We start from the raw sequence: 19,765 nt of genomic DNA, 5'->3' as shown, positions 1-19,765 counted from the left end.
TTTCCAACTGCCATTTTCCAACTGTCAAAAATAACTGCCATTTTCCGACTGCCATTTTCCGACTGCCAAAAATAACTGCCATTTTCCGACTGCCATTTTCCAACTGTCAAAAATAACTGCCATTTTCCAACTGTCAAAAATAACTGCCATTTTCCAACTGTCATTTTCCAACTGTCAAAAATAACTGCCATTTTCCAACTGCCAAAAATAACTGCCATTTTCCGACTGCCATTTTCCGACTGTCAAAAATAACTGCCATTTTCCAACTGTCAAAAATAACTGCCATTTTCCAACTGTCAAAAATAACTGCCATTTTCCAACTTTCAAAAATAACTGCCATTTTCCGACTGTCATTTTCCAACTGTTAACAATAACTGCCATTTTCCGACTGCCATTTTCCAACTGTCAACAATAACTGCCATTTTCCGACTGCCATTTTCCAACTGTCAAAAATAACTGCCATTTTCCAACTGTCAAAAATAACTGCCATTTTCCAACTGCCAAAAATAACTGCCATTTTCCAACTGCCATTTTCCAACTGCCAAAAATAACTGCCATTTTCCGACTGCCATTTTCCGACAGCCATTTTCCAACTGTCAAAAATAAATCATGTTTCAACTGTCAAAAATAACTGCCATTTTCCAGCTGCCATTTTCCAACTGCCATTTTCCGACTGCCAAAAATAACTGCCATTTTCTGACTGCCATTTTCCGACTGCCATTTTCCGACTGCCAAAAATAACTGCCATTTTCCGACTGCCATTTTCCAACTGTCAAAAATAACTGCCATTTTCCAACTGTCAAAAATAACTGCCATTTTCCAACTGTCAAAAATAACTGCCATTTTCCAACTGTCAAAAATAACTGCCATTTTCCAACTGTCAAAAATAACTGCCATTTTCCAACTGTCAAAAATAACTGCCATTTTCCAACTGTCAAAAATAACTGCCATTTTCCGACAGCCATTTTCCAACTGTCAAAAATAACTGCCATTTTCCAACTGCCATATTCCAACTGCCATTTTCCGACTGCCAAAAATAACTGCCATTTTCCAACTGCCATTTTCCGACTGCCATTTTCCAACTGTCAAAAATAACTGCCATTTTCCAACTGCCAAAAATAACTGCCATTTTCCAACTGCCAAAAATAACTGTCATTTTCCAACTGTCATTTTCCAACTGTCATTTTCCAACTGTCATTTTCCAACTGTCAACAATAACTGCCATTTTCCGACTGCCATTTTCCAACTGTCAAAAATAACTGCCATTTTCCAACTGTCAAAAATAACTGCCATTTTCCAACTGTCAAAAATAACTGCCATTTTCCAACTGTCAAAAATAACTGCCATTTTCCAACTGTCAAAAATAACTGCCATTTTCCAACTGTCAAAAATAACTGCCATTTTCCAACTGTCAAAAATAACTGCCATTTTCCAACTGTCAAAAATAACTGCCATTTTCCAACTGTCAAAAATAACTGCCATTTTCCAACTGTCAACAATAACTGCCATTTTCCGACTGCCATTTTCCAACAGCCATTTTCCAACTGTCAAAAATAACTCATTTTTCAACTGTCAAAAATAACTGCCTTTTTCCAACTGCCATTTTCCGACTGCCAAAAATAACTCATTTTTCAACTGTCAAAAATAACTGCCTTTTTCCAACTGCCATTTTCCGACTGCCAAAAATAACTGCCATTTTCCAACTGCCAAAAATAACTGCCATTTTCCAACTGCCATTTTCCAACTGCCAAAAATAACTGTCATTTTCCAACTATCAACAATAACTGCCATTTTCCGACTGCCATTTTCCGACAGCCATTTTCCAACTGTCAAAAATAACTCATTTTTCAACTGTCAAAAATAACTGCCATTTTCCAACTGTCAAAAATAACTGCTATTTTCCAACTGTCATTTTCTAACTGTCAACAATAACTGCCATTTTCCAACTGCCATTTTCCAACTGCCAAAAATAACTGCCATTTTCCAACTGCCATTTTCCGACTGTCAAAAATAACTGCCATTTTCCAACTGCCAAAAATAACTGTCATTTTCCAACTGTCAACAATAACTGCCATTTTCCGACTGCCATTTTCCGACAGCCATTTTCCAACTGTCAAAAATAACTCATTTTTCAACTGTCAAAAATAACTGTCATTTTCCAACTGCCAAAAATAACTGTCATTTTCCAACTGCCATTTTCCAACTGTCAAAAATAACTGCCATTTTCCAACTGCCAAAAATAACTGCCATTTTCCAACTGCCATTTTCCAACTGCCAAAAATAACTGCCATTTTCCAACTGCCATTTTCCAACTGTCAAAAATAACTGCCATTTTCCAACTGTCAAAAATAACTGCCATTTTCCAACTGCCATTTTCCGACTGCCAAAAATAACTGCCATTTTCCGACTGCCATTTTCCGACTGCCATTTTCCAACTGCCAAAAATAACTGTCATTTTCCAACTGCCAAAAATAACTGTCATTTTCCAACTGTCAACAATAACTGCCATTTTCCGACTGCCATTTTCCGACAGCCATTTTCCAACTGTCAAAAATAACTGCCATTTTCCAACTGTCAAAAATAACTGCCATTTTCCAACTGCCATTTTCCAACTGTCAAAAATAACTGCCATTTTCCAACTGCCATTTTCCGACTGCCAAAAATAACTGCCATTTTCCGACTGCCATTTTCCGACTGCCATTTTCCGACTGCCATTTTCCAACTGTCAAAAATAACTGCCATTTTCCAACTGTCAAAAATAACTGCCATTTTCCAACTGTCAAAAATAACTGCCATTTTCCAACTGCCAAAAATAACTGCCATTTTCCAACTGCCAAAAATAACTGCCATTTTCCAACTGTCAAAAATAACTGCCATTTTCCAACTGTCAAAAATAACTGCCATTTTCCAACTGTCAAAAATAACTGCCATTTTCCAACTGTCAAAAATAACTGCCATTTTCCAACTGTCAAAAATAACTGCCATTTTCCAACTGTCAAAAATAACTGCCATTTTCCAACTGTCAAAAATAACTGCCATTTTCCAACTGTCATTTTCCAACTGTCAAAAATAACTGCCATTTTCCGACAGCCATTTTCCAACTGTCAAAAATAACTGCCATTTTCCAACTGCCATATTCCAACTGCCATTTTCCGACTGCCAAAAATAACTGCCATTTTCCGACTGCCATTTTCCGACTGCCATTTTCCAACTGCCAAAAATAACTGCCATTTTCCAACTGCCAAAAATAACTGCCATTTTCCAACTGTCAAAAATAACTCATTTTCCAACTGTCATTTTCCAACTGTCATTTTCCAACTGCCATTTTCCAACTGTCAACAATAACTGCCATTTTCCGACAGCCATTTTCCAACTGTCAAAAATAACTCATTTTTCAACTGTCAAAAATAACTGCCATTTTCCAACTGCCATTTTCCGACTGCCAAAAATAACTGCCATTTTCCGACTGCCATTTTCCGACTGCCATTTTCCAACTGTCAAAAATAACTGCCATTTTCCAACTGTCAAAAATAACTGCCATTTTCCAACTGTCAAAAATAACTGCCATTTTCCAACTGTCAAAAATAACTGCCTTTTTCCGACTGCCTTTTTCCGACTGCCTTTTTCCGACTGCCTTTTTCTGACTGCCATTTTCCAACTGTCAAAAATAACTGCCATTTTCCAACTGTCAAAAATAACTGCCATTTTCCAACTGTCATTTTCTAACTGTCAACAATAACTGCCATTTTCCAACTGCCATTTTCCAACTGCCAAAAATAACTGCCATTTTCCAACTGCCATTTTCCGACTGTCAAAAATAACTGCCATTTTCCAACTGCCAAAAATAACTGTCATTTTCCAACTGTCAACAATAACTGCCATTTTCCGACTGCCATTTTCCGACAGCCATTTTCCAACTGTCAAAAATAACTCATTTTTCAACTGTCAAAAATAACTGCCATTTTCCAACTGTCAAAAATAACTGCCATTTTCCAACTGTCAAAAATAACTGCCATTTTCCAACTGTCAAAAATAACTGCCATTTTCCAACTGCCAAAAATGACTGCCATTTTCCAACTGCCATTTTCCAACTGCCAAAAATAACTGTCATTTTCCAACTATCAACAATAACTGCCATTTTCCGACTGCCATTTTCCGACAGCCATTTTCCAACTGTCAAAAATAACTCATGTTTCAACTGTCAAAAATAACTGCCATTTTCCAACTGCCATTTTCCGACTGCCAAAAATAACTGCCATTTTCTGACTGCCATTTTCCGACTGCCATTTTCCAACTGTCTAAAATAACTGCCATTTTCCAACTGTCAAAAATAACTGCCATTTTCCAACTGTCAAAAATAACTGCCATTTTCCAACTGCCAAAAATAACTGCCATTTTAAATGCCAAAAATAACTGTCATTTTCCAACTGTCATTTTCCAACTGTCATTTTCCAACTGTCATTTTCCAACTGTCAACAATAACTGCCATTTTCCGACTGCCATTTTCCAACTGTCAAAAATAACTGCCATTTTCCAACTGTCAAAAATAACTGCCATTTTCCAACTGTCAAAAATAACTGCCATTTTCCAACTGTCAAAAATAACTGCCATTTTCCAACTGTCAAAAATAACTGCCATTTTCCAACTGTCAAAAATAACTGCCATTTTCCAACTGTCAAAAATAACTGCCATTTTCCAACTGTCATTTTCCAACTGTCAAAAATAACTGCCATTTTCCGACAGCCATTTTCCAACTGTCAAAAATAACTGCCATTTTCCGACAGCCATTTTCCAACTGTCAAAAATAACTGCCATTTTCCAACTGCCATATTCCAACTGCCATTTTCCGACTGCCAAAAATAACTGCCATTTTCCAACTGCCATTTTCCGACTGCCATTTTCCAACTGTCAAAAATAACTGCCATTTTCCAACTGCCAAAAATAACTGCCATTTTCCAACTGCCAAAAATAACTGCCATTTTCCAACTGTCATTTTCCAACTGTCATTTTCCAACTGTCATTTTCCAACTGTCATTTTCCAACTGTCAACAATAACTGCCATTTTCCGACTGCCATTTTCCAACTGTCAAAAATAACTGCCATTTTCCAACTGTCAAAAATAACTGCCATTTTCCAACTGTCAAAAATAACTGCCATTTTCCAACTGTCAACAATAACTGCCATTTTCCAACTGTCAACAATAACTGCCATTTTCCGACTGCCATTTTCCGACAGCCATTTTCCAACTGTCAAAAATAACTCATTTTTCAACTGTCAAAAATAACTGCCTTTTTCCAACTGCCATTTTCCGACTGCCAAAAATAACTCATTTTTCAACTGTCAAAAATAACTGCCTTTTTCCGACTGTCAAAAATAACTGCCATTTTCCGACTGTCAAAAATAACTGCCATTTTCCGACTGTCAAAAATAACTGCCATTTTCCGACTGTCAAAAATAACTGCCATTTTCCGACTGTCAAAAATAACTGCCATTTTCCGACTGTCAAAAATAACTGCCATTTTCCGACTGTCAAAAATAACTGCCATTTTCCGACTGTCAAAAATAACTGCCATTTTCCGACTGTCAAAAATAACTGCCATTTTCCGACTGTCAAAAATAACCGCCACTTTCCGACTGCCATTTTCCGACTGTCAAAAATAACTGCCATTTTCCGACTGTCAAAAATAACTGCCATTTTCCGACTGTCAAAAATAACTGCCATTTTCCGACTGTCAAAAATAACTGCCATTTTCCGACTGCCAAAAATAACTCATTTTCCAACTGTCAACAATAACTGCCATTTTCCGACAGCCATTTTCCAACTGTCAAAAATAACTCATTTTTCAACTGTCAAAAATAACTGCCATTTTCCAACTGCCATTTTCCGACTGCCAAAAATAACTGCCATTTTCCGACTGCCATTTTCCGACTGCCATTTTCCGACTGCCATTTTCCGACTGCCATTTTCCAACTGTCAAAAATAACTGCCATTTTCCAACTGTCAAAAATAACTGCCATTTTCCAACTGTCAAAAATAACTGCCATTTTCCGACTGCCTTTTTCCGACTGCCTTTTTCCGACTGCCTTTTTCCGACTGCCTTTTTCTGACTGCCATTTTCCAACTGTCAAAAATAACTGCCATTTTCCAACTGTCAAAAATAACTGCCATTTTCCAACTGTCAAAAATAACTGCCATTTTCCAACTGTCAAAAATAACTGCCATTTTCCAACTGTCAAAAATAACTGCCATTTTCCAACTGCCAAAAATAACTGCCATTTTCCAACTGCCATTTTCCAACTGCCAAAAATAACTGTCATTTTCCAACTATCAACAATAACTGCCATTTTCCGACTGCCATTTTCCGACAGCCATTTTCCAACTGTCAAAAATAACTCATTTTTCAACTGTCAAAAATAACTGCCATTTTCCAACTGTCAAAAATAACTGCCATTTTCCAACTGTCAAAAATAACTGCCATTTTCCAACTGTCAAAAATAACTGCCATTTTCCAACTGTCAAAAATAACTGCCATTTTCCAACTGCCAAAAATAACTGTCATTTTCCAACTGCCATTTTCCAACTGTCAAAAATAACTGCCATTTTCCAACTGCCAAAAATAACTGCCATTTTCCAACTGCCATTTTCCAACTGTCAAAAATAACTGCCATTTTCCGACTGCCATTTTCCGACTGCCATTTTCCAACTGCCAAAAATAACTGTCATTTTCCAACTGTCAACAATAACTGCCATTTTCCGACTGCCATTTTCCGACAGCCATTTTCCAACTGTCAAAAATAACTGCCATTTTCCAACTGTCAAAAATAACTGCCATTTTCCAACTGTCAAAAATAACTGCCATTTTCCAACTGCCATTTTCCGACTGCCAAAAATAACTGCCATTTTCCGACTGCCATTTTCCGACTGCCATTTTCCAACTGTCAAAAATAACTGCCATTTTCCAACTGCCAAAAATAACTGCCATTTTCCAACTGCCAAAAATAACTGCCATTTTCCAACTGTCAAAAATAACTGCCATTTTTCAACTGTCAAAAATAACTGCCATTTTCCAACTGTCAAAAATAACTGCCATTTTCCAACTGTCAAAAATAACTGCCATTTTCCAACTGTCAAAAATAACTGCCATTTTCCAACTGTCAAAAATAACTGTCATTTTCCAACTGTCAAAAATAACTGCCATTTTCCAACTGCCATTTTCCAACTGTCAAAAATAACTGCCATTTTCCAACTGCCATATTCCAACTGCCATTTTCCGACTGCCAAAAATAACTGCCATTTTCCGACTGCCATTTTCCGACTGCCATTTTCCAACTGTCAAAAATAACTGCCATTTTCCAACTGCCAAAAATAACTGCCATTTTCCAACTGTCAAAAATAACTCATTTTCCAACTGTCATTTTCCAACTGTCATTTTCCAACTGCCATTTTCCAACTGTCAAAAATAACTGCCATTTTCCGACTGCCATTTTCCGACTGCCAAAAATAACTGCCATTTTCCGACTGCCATTTTCCAACTGTCAAAAATAACTGCCATTTTCCAACTGTCAAAAATAACTGCCATTTTCCAACTGTCATTTTCCAACTGTCAAAAATAACTGCCATTTTCCAACTGCCAAAAATAACTGCCATTTTCCGACTGCCATTTTCCGACTGTCAAAAATAACTGCCATTTTCCAACTGTCAAAAATAACTGCCATTTTCCAACTGTCAAAAATAACTGCCATTTTCCAACTGTCAAAAATAACTGCCATTTTCCAACTTTCAAAAATAACTGCCATTTTCCGACTGTCATTTTCCAACTGTTAACAATAACTGCCATTTTCCGACTGCCATTTTCCAACTGTCAACAATAACTGCCATTTTCCGACTGCCATTTTCCAACTGTCAAAAATAACTGTCATTTTTCAACTGTCAAAAATAACTGCCATTTTCCGACTGCCATTTTCCGACAGCCATTTTCCAACTGTCAAAAATAACTCATTTTTCAACTGTCAAAAATAACTGCCATTTTCCAACTGTCAAAAATAACTGCCATTTTCCAACTGTCAAAAATAACTGCCATTTTCCAACTGTCAAAAATAACTGCCATTTTCCAACTGTCAAAAATAACTGCCATTTTCCAACTGTCAAAAATAACTGCCATTTTCCAACTGTCAAAAATAACTGCCATTTTCCAACTGCCAAAAATAACTGTCATTTTCCAACTGCCATTTTCCAACTGTCAAAAATAACTGCCATTTTCCAACTGTCAAAAATAACTGCCATTTTCCAACTGCCATTTTCCAACTGTCAAAAATACTGCCATTTTCCAACTGCCATTTTCCGACTGCCAAAAATAACTGCCATTTTCCGACTGCCATTTTCCGACTGCCATTTTCCAACTGCCAAAAATAACTGTCATTTTCCAACTGTCAACAATAACTGCCATTTTCCGACTGCCATTTTCCGACAGCCATTTTCCAACTGTCAACAATAACTGCCATTTTCCGACTGCCATTTTCCGACAGCCATTTTCCAACTGTCAAAAATAACTGCCATTTTCCAACTGTCAAAAATAACTGCCATTTTCCAACTGTCAAAAATAACTGCCATTTTCCAACTGTCAAAAATAACTGCCATTTTCCAACTGTCAAAAATAACTGCCATTTTCCAACTGCCATTTTCCGACTGCCAAAAATAACTGCCATTTTCCGACTGCCATTTTCCGACTGCCATTTTCCAACTGTCAAAAATAACTGCCATTTTCCAACTGCCAAAAATAACTGCCATTTTCCAACTGCCAAAAATAACTGCCATTTTCCAACTGCCAAAAATAACTGCCATTTTCCAACTGCCAAAAATAACTGCCATTTTCCAACTGCCAAAAATAACTGCCATTTTCCAACTGCCAAAAATAACTGCCATTTTCCAACTGTCAAAAATAACTGCCATTTTCCAACTGTCAAAAATAACTGCCATTTTCCAACTGTCAAAAATAACTGCCATTTTCCGACTGCCAAAAATAACTGCCATTTTCCGACTGCCATTTTCCAACTGTCAAAAATAACTGCCATTTTCCAACTGTCAAAAATAACTGCCATTTTCCAACTGTCAAAAATAACTGCCATTTTCCAACTGTCAAAAATAACTGCCATTTTCCAATTGCCAAAAATAACTCATTTTCCAACTGTCATTTTCCAGCTGTCAAAAATAACTGCCATTTTCCGACTGCCAAAAATAACTGCCATTTTCCAACTGTCAAAAATAACTGCCATTTTCCGACTGCCAAAAATAACTGCCATTTTCCAACTGTCATTTTCCAGCTGTCAAAAATAACTGCCATTTTCCAACTGCCAAAAATAACTGCCATTTTCCAACTGTCAAAAATAACTGCCATTTTCCAACTGCCAAAAATAACTGTCATTTTCCAACTGTCATTTTCCAACTGTCATTTTCCAACTGTCATTTTCCAACTGTCAAAAATAACTGCCATTTTCCGACTGCCATTTTCCAACTGCCATTTTCCGACTGCCAAAAATAACTGCCATTTTCCGACTGCCATTTTCCAACTGTCAAAAATAACTGCCATTTTCCAACTGCCAAAAATAACTGCCATTTTCCAACTGCCAAAAATAACTGTCATTTTCCAACTGTCATTTTCCAACTGTCATTTTCCAACTGTCATTTTCCAACTGTCATTTTCCAACTGTCAAAAATAACTGCCATTTTCCAACTGCCATTTTCCAACTGCCATTTTCCGACTGCCAAAAATAACTGCCATTTTCCGACTGCCATTTTCCGACTGCCATTTTCCAACTGTCAAAAATAACTGCCATTTTCCAACTGTCATTTTCCAACTGTCAAAAATAACTGCCATTTTCCGACTGCCAAAAATAACTGCCATTTTCCGACTGCCAAAAATAACTGCCATTTTCAAACTGTCAAAAATAACTGCCATTTTCCAACTGTCATTTTCCGACTGCCAAAAATAACTGCCATTTTCCGACTGCCATTTTCCAACTGTCAAAAATAACTGCCATTTTCCAACTGTCAAAAATAACTGCCATTTTCCAACTGTCAAAAATAACTGCCATTTTCCAACTGTCAAAAATAACTGCCATTTTCCAACTGTCAAAAATAACTGCCATTTTCCAACTGTCAAAAATAACTGCCATTTTCCAACTGTCAAAAATAACTGCCATTTTCCAACTGTCAAAAATAACTGCCATTTTCCAATTGCCAAAAATAACTCATTTTCCAACTGTCATTTTCCAGCTGTCAAAAATAACTGCCATTTTCCGACTGCCAAAAATAACTGCCATTTTCTGACTGCCATTTTCCAACTGTCAAAAATAACTGCCATTTTCCGACTGTCAAAAATAACTGCCATTTTCCGACTGCCAAAAATAACTGCCATTTTCCGACTGCCAAAAATAACTGCCATTTTCCGACTGCCAAAAATAACTGCCATTTTCCGACTGCCAAAAATAACTGCCATTTTCCGACTGCCATTTTCCGACTGTCAAAAATAACTGCCATTTTCCAACTGTCAAAAATAACTGCCATTTTCCAACTGTCAACAATAACTGCCATTTTCCGACTGTCATTTTCCAACTGTCAACAATAACTGCCATTTTCCGACTGCCATTTTCCGACAGCCATTTTCCAACTGTCAAAAATAACTGCCTTTTTCCGACTGCCTTTTTCCGACTGCCTTTTTCCGACTGCCATTTTCCAACTGTCAAAAATAACTGCCATTTTCCAACTGTCAAAAATAACTGCCATTTTCCAACTGTCAAAATAACTGCCATTTTCCAACTGTCAAAATAACTGCCATTTTCCAACTGCCAAAAATAACTGTCATTTTCCAACTATCAACAATAACTGCCATTTTCCGACTGCCATTTTCCGACAGCCATTTTCCAACTGTCAAAAATAACTCATGTTTCAACTGTCAAAAATAACTGCCATTTTCCAACTGCCATTTTCCGACTGCCAAAAATAACTGCCATTTTCTGACTGCCATTTTCCGACTGCCATTTTCCAACTGTCAAAAATAACTGCCATTTTCCAAATGTCAAAAATAACTGCCATTTTCCAACTGTCAAAAATAACTGCCATTTTCCAACTGTCAAAAATAACTGCCATTTTCCAACTGTCAAAAATAACTGCCATTTTCCAACTGTCAAAAATAACTGCCATTTTCCAACTGTCAAAAATAACTGCCATTTTCCAACTGTCAACAATAACTGCCATTTTCCGACTGCCATTTTCCGACAGCCATTTTCCAACTGTCAAAAATAACTCATTTTTCAACTGTCAAAAATAACTGCCTTTTTCCAACTGCCATTTTCCGACTGCCAAAAATAACTGCCATTTTCCGACTGCCATTTTCCGACTGTCAAAAATAACTGCCATTTTCCGACTGTCAAAAATAACTGCCATTTTCCGACTGTCAAAAATAACTGCCATTTTCCGACTGTCAAAAATAACTGCCATTTTCCGACTGTCAAAAATAACTGCCATTTTCCGACTGTCAAAAATAACTGCCATTTTCCAACTGTCAAAAATAACTGCCATTTTCCAACTGTCAAAAATAACTGCCATTTTCCGACAGCCATTTTCCAACTGTCAAAAATAAATCATGTTTCAACTGTCAAAAATAACTGCCATTTTCCAGCTGCCATTTTCCAACTGCCATTTTCCGACTGCCAAAAATAACTGCCATTTTCTGACTGCCATTTTCCGACTGCCATTTTCCGACTGCCAAAAATAACTGCCATTTTCCGACTGCCATTTTCCAACTGTCAAAAATAACTGCCATTTTCCAACTGTCAAAAATAACTGCCATTTTCCAACTGTCAAAAATAACTGCCATTTTCCAACTGTCAAAAATAACTGCCATTTTCCAACTGTCAAAAATAACTGCCATTTTCCAACTGTCAAAAATAACTGCCATTTTCCGACAGCCATTTTCCAACTGTCAAAAATAACTGCCATTTTCCGACAGCCATTTTCCAACTGTCAAAAATAACTGCCATTTTCCAACTGCCATATTCCAACTGCCATTTTCCGACTGCCAAAAATAACTGCCATTTTCCAACTGCCATTTTCCGACTGCCATTTTCCAACTGTCAAAAATAACTGCCATTTTCCAACTGCCAAAAATAACTGCCATTTTCCAACTGCCAAAAATAACTGTCATTTTCCAACTGTCATTTTCCAACTGTCATTTTCCAACTGTCATTTTCCAACTGTCAACAATAACTGCCATTTTCCGACTGCCATTTTCCAACTGTCAAAAATAACTGCCATTTTCCAACTGTCAAAAATAACTGCCATTTTCCAACTGTCAAAAATAACTGCCATTTTCCAACTGTCAAAAATAACTGCCATTTTCCAACTGTCAAAAATAACTGCCATTTTCCAACTGTCAAAAATAACTGCCATTTTCCAACTGTCAAAAATAACTGCCATTTTCCAACTGTCAAAAATAACTGCCATTTTCCAACTGTCAAAAATAACTGCCATTTTCCAACTGTCAAAAATAACTGCCATTTTCCGACTGCCATTTTCCAACAGCCATTTTCCAACTGTCAAAAATAACTCATTTTTCAACTGTCAAAAATAACTGCCTTTTTCCAACTGCCATTTTCCGACTGCCAAAAATAACTGCCATTTTCCAACTGCCAAAAATAACTGCCATTTTCCAACTGCCATTTTCCAACTGCCAAAAATAACTGTCATTTTCCAACTATCAACAATAACTGCCATTTTCCGACTGCCATTTTCCGACAGCCATTTTCCAACTGTCAAAAATAACTCATTTTTCAACTGTCAAAAATAACTGCCATTTTCCAACTGTCAAAAATAACTGCTATTTTCCAACTGTCATTTTCTAACTGTCAACAATAACTGCCATTTTCCAACTGCCATTTTCCAACTGCCAAAAATAACTGCCATTTTCCAACTGCCATTTTCCGACTGTCAAAAATAACTGCCATTTTCCAACTGCCAAAAATAACTGTCATTTTCCAACTGTCAACAATAACTGCCATTTTCCGACTGCCATTTTCCGACAGCCATTTTCCAACTGTCAAAAATAACTCATTTTTCAACTGTCAAAAATAACTGCCATTTTCCAACTGCCAAAAATAACTGCCATTTTCCAACTGCCATTTTCCAACTGCCAAAAATAACTGCCATTTTCCAACTGCCATTTTCCAACTGTCAAAAATAACTGCCATTTTCCAACTGTCAAAAATAACTGCCATTTTCCAACTGCCATTTTCCGACTGCCAAAAATAACTGCCATTTTCCGACTGCCATTTTCCGACTGCCATTTTCCAACTGCCAAAAATAACTGTCATTTTCCAACTGTCAACAATAACTGCCATTTTCCGACTGCCATTTTCCGACAGCCATTTTCCAACTGTCAAAAATAACTGCCATTTTCCAACTGTCAAAAATAACTGCCATTTTCCAACTGCCATTTTCCAACTGTCAAAAATAACTGCCATTTTCCAACTGCCATTTTCTGACTGCCAAAAATAACTGCCATTTTCCGACTGCCATTTTCCGACTGCCATTTTCCGACTGCCATTTTCCAACTGTCAAAAATAACTGCCATTTTCCAACTGTCAAAAATAACTGCCATTTTCCAACTGCCAAAAATAACTGCCATTTTCCAACTGCCAAAAATAACTGCCATTTTCCAACTGTCAAAAATAACTGCCATTTTTCAACTGTCAAAAATAACTGCCATTTTCCAACTGTCAAAAATAACTGCCATTTTCCAACTGTCAAAAATAACTGCCATTTTCCAACTGTCAAAAATAACTGCCATTTTCCAACTGTCAAAAATAACTGCCATTTTCCAACTGTCAAAAATAACTGCCATTTTCCAACTGTCATTTTCCAACTGTCAAAAATAACTGCCATTTTCCGACAGCCATTTTCCAACTGTCAAAAATAACTGCCATTTTCCAACTGCCATATTCCAACTGCCATTTTCCGACTGCCAAAAATAACTGCCATTTTCCGACTGCCATTTTCCGACTGCCATTTTCCAACTGCCAAAAATAACTGCCATTTTCCAACTGCCAAAAATAACTGCCATTTTCCAACTGTCAAAAATAACTCATTTTCCAACTGTCATTTTCCAACTGTCATTTTCCAACTGCCATTTTCCAACTGTCAACAATAACTGCCATTTTCCGACAGCCATTTTCCAACTGTCAAAAATAACTCATTTTTCAACTGTCAAAAATAACTGCCATTTTCCAACTGCCATTTTCCGACTGCCAAAAATAACTGCCATTTTCCGACTGCCATTTTCCGACTGCCATTTTCCAACTGTCAAAAATAACTGCCATTTTCCAACTGTCAAAAATAACTGCCATTTTCCAACTGTCAAAAATAACTGCCATTTTCCAACTGTCAAAAATAACTGCCTTTTTCCGACTGCCTTTTTCCGACTGCCTTTTTCCGACTGCCTTTTTCTGACTGCCATTTTCCAACTGTCAAAAATAACTGCCATTTTCCAACTGTCAAAAATAACTGCCATTTTCCAACTGTCATTTTCTAACTGTCAACAATAACTGCCATTTTCCAACTGCCATTTTCCAACTGCCAAAAATAACTGCCATTTTCCAACTGCCATTTTCCGACTGTCAAAAATAACTGCCATTTTCCAACTGCCAAAAATAACTGTCATTTTCCAACTGTCAACAATAACTGCCATTTTCCGACTGCCATTTTCCGACAGCCATTTTCCAACTGTCAAAAATAACTCATTTTTCAACTGTCAAAAATAACTGCCATTTTCCAACTGTCAAAAATAACTGCCATTTTCCAACTGTCAAAAATAACTGCCATTTTCCAACTGTCAAAAATAACTGCCATTTTCCAACTGCCAAAAATGACTGCCATTTTCCAACTGCCATTTTCCAACTGCCAAAAATAACTGTCATTTTCCAACTATCAACAATAACTGCCATTTTCCGACTGCCATTTTCCGACAGCCATTTTCCAACTGTCAAAAATAACTCATGTTTCAACTGTCAAAAATAACTGCCATTTTCCAACTGCCATTTTCCGACTGCCAAAAATAACTGCCATTTTCTGACTGCCATTTTCCGACTGCCATTTTCCAACTGTCTAAAATAACTGCCATTTTCCAACTGTCAAAAATAACTGCCATTTTCCAACTGTCAAAAATAACTGCCATTTTCCAACTGCCAAAAATAACTGCCATTTTAAATGCCAAAAATAACTGTCATTTTCCAACTGTCATTTTCCAACTGTCATTTTCCAACTGTCATTTTCCAACTGTCAACAATAACTGCCATTTTCCGACTGCCATTTTCCAACTGTCAAAAATAACTGCCATTTTCCAACTGTCAAAAATAACTGCCATTTTCCAACTGTCAAAAATAACTGCCATTTTCCAACTGTCAAAAATAACTGCCATTTTCCAACTGTCAAAAATAACTGCCATTTTCCAACTGTCAAAAATAACTGCCATTTTCCAACTGTCAAAAATAACTGCCATTTTCCAACTGTCATTTTCCAACTGTCAAAAATAACTGCCATTTTCCGACAGCCATTTTCCAACTGTCAAAAATAACTGCCATTTTCCGACAGCCATTTTCCAACTGTCAAAAATAACTGCCATTTTCCAACTGCCATATTCCAACTGCCATTTTCCGACTGCCAAAAATAACTGCCATTTTCCAACTGCCATTTTCCGACTGCCATTTTCCAACTGTCAAAAATAACTGCCATTTTCCAACTGCCAAAAATAACTGCCATTTTCCAACTGCCAAAAATAACTGCCATTTTCCAACTGTCATTTTCCAACTGTCATTTTCCAACTGTCATTTTCCAACTGTCATTTTCCAACTGTCAACAATAACTGCCATTTTCCGACTGCCATTTTCCAACTGTCAAAAATAACTGCCATTTTCCAACTGTCAAAAATAACTGCCATTTTCCAACTGTCAAAAATAACTGCCATTTTCCAACTGTCAACAATAACTGCCATTTTCCAACTGTCAACAATAACTGCCATTTTCCGACTGCCATTTTCCGACAGCCATTTTCCAACTGTCAAAAATAACTCATTTTTCAACTGTCAAAAATAACTGCCTTTTTCCAACTGCCATTTTCCGACTGCCAAAAATAACTCATTTTTCAACTGTCAAAAATAACTGCCTTTTTCCGACTGTCAAAAATAACTGCCATTTTCCGACTGTCAAAAATAACTGCCATTTTCCGACTGTCAAAAATAACTGCCATTTTCCGACTGTCAAAAATAACTGCCATTTTCCGACTGTCAAAAATAACTGCCATTTTCCGACTGTCAAAAATAACTGCCATTTTCCGACTGTCAAAAATAACTGCCATTTTCCGACTGTCAAAAATAACTGCCATTTTCCGACTGTCAAAAATAACTGCCATTTTCCGACTGTCAAAAATAACCGCCACTTTCCGACTGCCATTTTCCGACTGTCAAAAATAACTGCCATTTTCCGACTGTCAAAAATAACTGCCATTTTCCGACTGTCAAAAATAACTGCCATTTTCCGACTGTCAAAAATAACTGCCATTTTCCGACTGCCAAAAATAACTCATTTTCCAACTGTCAACAATAACTGCCATTTTCCGACAGCCATTTTCCAACTGTCAAAAATAACTCATTTTTCAACTGTCAAAAATAACTGCCATTTTCCAACTGCCATTTTCCGACTGCCAAAAATAACTGCCATTTTCCGACTGCCATTTTCCGACTGCCATTTTCCGACTGCCATTTTCCGACTGCCATTTTCCAACTGTCAAAAATAACTGCCATTTTCCAACTGTCAAAAATAACTGCCATTTTCCAACTGTCAAAAATAACTGCCATTTTCCGACTGCCTTTTTCCGACTGCCTTTTTCCGACTGCCTTTTTCCGACTGCCTTTTTCTGACTGCCATTTTCCAACTGTCAAAAATAACTGCCATTTTCCAACTGTCAAAAATAACTGCCATTTTCCAACTGTCAAAAATAACTGCCATTTTCCAACTGTCAAAAATAACTGCCATTTTCCAACTGTCAAAAATAACTGCCATTTTCCAACTGCCAAAAATAACTGCCATTTTCCAACTGCCATTTTCCAACTGCCAAAAATAACTGTCATTTTCCAACTATCAACAATAACTGCCATTTTCCGACTGCCATTTTCCGACAGCCATTTTCCAACTGTCAAAAATAACTCATTTTTCAACTGTCAAAAATAACTGCCATTTTCCAACTGTCAAAAATAACTGCCATTTTCCAACTGTCAAAAATAACTGCCATTTTCCAACTGTCAAAAATAACTGCCATTTTCCAACTGTCAAAAATAACTGCCATTTTCCAACTGCCAAAAATAACTGTCATTTTCCAACTGCCATTTTCCAACTGTCAAAAATAACTGCCATTTTCCAACTGCCAAAAATAACTGCCATTTTCCAACTGCCATTTTCCAACTGTCAAAAATAACTGCCATTTTCCGACTGCCATTTTCCGACTGCCATTTTCCAACTGCCAAAAATAACTGTCATTTTCCAACTGTCAACAATAACTGCCATTTTCCGACTGCCATTTTCCGACAGCCATTTTCCAACTGTCAAAAATAACTGCCATTTTCCAACTGTCAAAAATAACTGCCATTTTCCAACTGTCAAAAATAACTGCCATTTTCCAACTGCCATTTTCCGACTGCCAAAAATAACTGCCATTTTCCGACTGCCATTTTCCGACTGCCATTTTCCAACTGTCAAAAATAACTGCCATTTTCCAACTGCCAAAAATAACTGCCATTTTCCAACTGCCAAAAATAACTGCCATTTTCCAACTGTCAAAAATAACTGCCATTTTTCAACTGTCAAAAATAACTGCCATTTTCCAACTGTCAAAAATAACTGCCATTTTCCAACTGTCAAAAATAACTGCCATTTTCCAACTGTCAAAAATAACTGCCATTTTCCAACTGTCAAAAATAACTGTCATTTTCCAACTGTCAAAAATAACTGCCATTTTCCAACTGCCATTTTCCAACTGTCAAAAATAACTGCCATTTTCCAACTGCCATATTCCAACTGCCATTTTCCGACTGCCAAAAATAACTGCCATTTTCCGACTGCCATTTTCCGACTGCCATTTTCCAACTGTCAAAAATAACTGCCATTTTCCAACTGCCAAAAATAACTGCCATTTTCCAACTGTCAAAAATAACTCATTTTCCAACTGTCATTTTCCAACTGTCATTTTCCAACTGCCATTTTCCAACTGTCAAAAATAACTGCCATTTTCCGACTGCCATTTTCCGACTGCCAAAAATAACTGCCATTTTCCGACTGCCATTTTCCGACTGCCATTTTCCAACTGTCAAAAATAACTGCCATTTTCCAACTGCCAAAAATAACTGCCATTTTCCAACTGCCAAAAATAACTGCCATTTTCCAACTGTCAAAAATAACTGCCATTTTTCAACTGTCAAAAATAACTGCCATTTTCCAACTGTCAAAAATAACTGCCATTTTCCAACTGTCAAAAATAACTGCCATTTTCCAACTGTCAAAAATAACTGCCATTTTCCAACTGTCAAAAATAACTGTCATTTTCCAACTGTCAAAAATAACTGCCATTTTCCAACTGCCATTTTCCAACTGTCAAAAATAACTGCCATTTTCCAACTGCCATATTCCAACTGCCATTTTCCGACTGCCAAAAATAACTGCCATTTTCCGACTGCCATTTTCCGACTGCCATTTTCCAACTGTCAAAAATAACTGCCATTTTCCAACTGCCAAAAATAACTGCCATTTTCCAACTGTCAAAAATAACTCATTTTCCAACTGTCATTTTCCAACTGTCATTTTCCAACTGCCATTTTCCAACTGTCAAAAATAACTGCCATTTTCCGACTGCCATTTTCCGACTGCCAAAAATAACTGCCATTTTCCGACTGCCATTTTCCAACTGTCAAAAATAACTGCCATTTTCCAACTGTCAAAAATAACTGCCATTTTCCAACTGTCATTTTCCAACTGTCAAAAATAACTGCCATTTTCCAACTGCCAAAAATAACTGCCATTTTCCGACTGCCATTTTCCGACTGTCAAAAATAACTGCCATTTTCCAACTGTCAAAAATAACTGCCATTTTCCAACTGTCAAAAATAACTGCCATTTTCCAACTGTCAAAAATAACTGCCATTTTCCAACTTTCAAAAATAACTGCCATTTTCCGACTGTCATTTTCCAACTGTTAACAATAACTGCCATTTTCCGACTGCCATTTTCCAACTGTCAACAATAACTGCCATTTTCCGACTGCCATTTTCCAACTGTCAAAAATAACTGTCATTTTTCAACTGTCAAAAATAACTGCCATTTTCCGACTGCCATTTTCCGACAGCCATTTTCCAACTGTCAAAAATAACTCATTTTTCAACTGTCAAAAATAACTGCCATTTTCCAACTGTCAAAAATAACTGCCATTTTCCAACTGTCAAAAATAACTGCCATTTTCCAACTGTCAAAAATAACTGCCATTTTCCAACTGTCAAAAATAACTGCCATTTTCCAACTGTCAAAAATAACTGCCATTTTCCAACTGTCAAAAATAACTGCCATTTTCCAACTGCCAAAAATAACTGTCATTTTCCAACTGCCATTTTCCAACTGTCAAAAATAACTGCCATTTTCCAACTGTCAAAAATAACTGCCATTTTCCAACTGC

General features: G+C 36.9%; 1 protein-coding gene across 3 annotated transcripts in view; it reads left to right on the top strand.

Annotated features, from left to right (window-relative positions):
• The window catches only part of LOC149449016 (protein-L-isoaspartate(D-aspartate) O-methyltransferase-like), a 269,416-nt gene that overhangs the window by 152,916 nt on the left and 96,735 nt on the right, over window positions 1-19,765 (top strand). The gene's annotated exons all lie outside the window — the stretch shown is intronic.

This window comes from Staurois parvus, unplaced genomic scaffold (assembly GCF_062004578.1).
Source record: "Staurois parvus isolate SC_StPar_1 unplaced genomic scaffold, SC_StPar_1.0 ptg000642l, whole genome shotgun sequence".
Classification (NCBI taxonomy): domain Eukaryota; kingdom Metazoa; phylum Chordata; class Amphibia; order Anura; family Ranidae; genus Staurois; species Staurois parvus.
The sequence above is the reverse complement of the archived record's forward strand: the minus strand, read 5'-3'. Positions and strand labels throughout refer to the sequence as shown.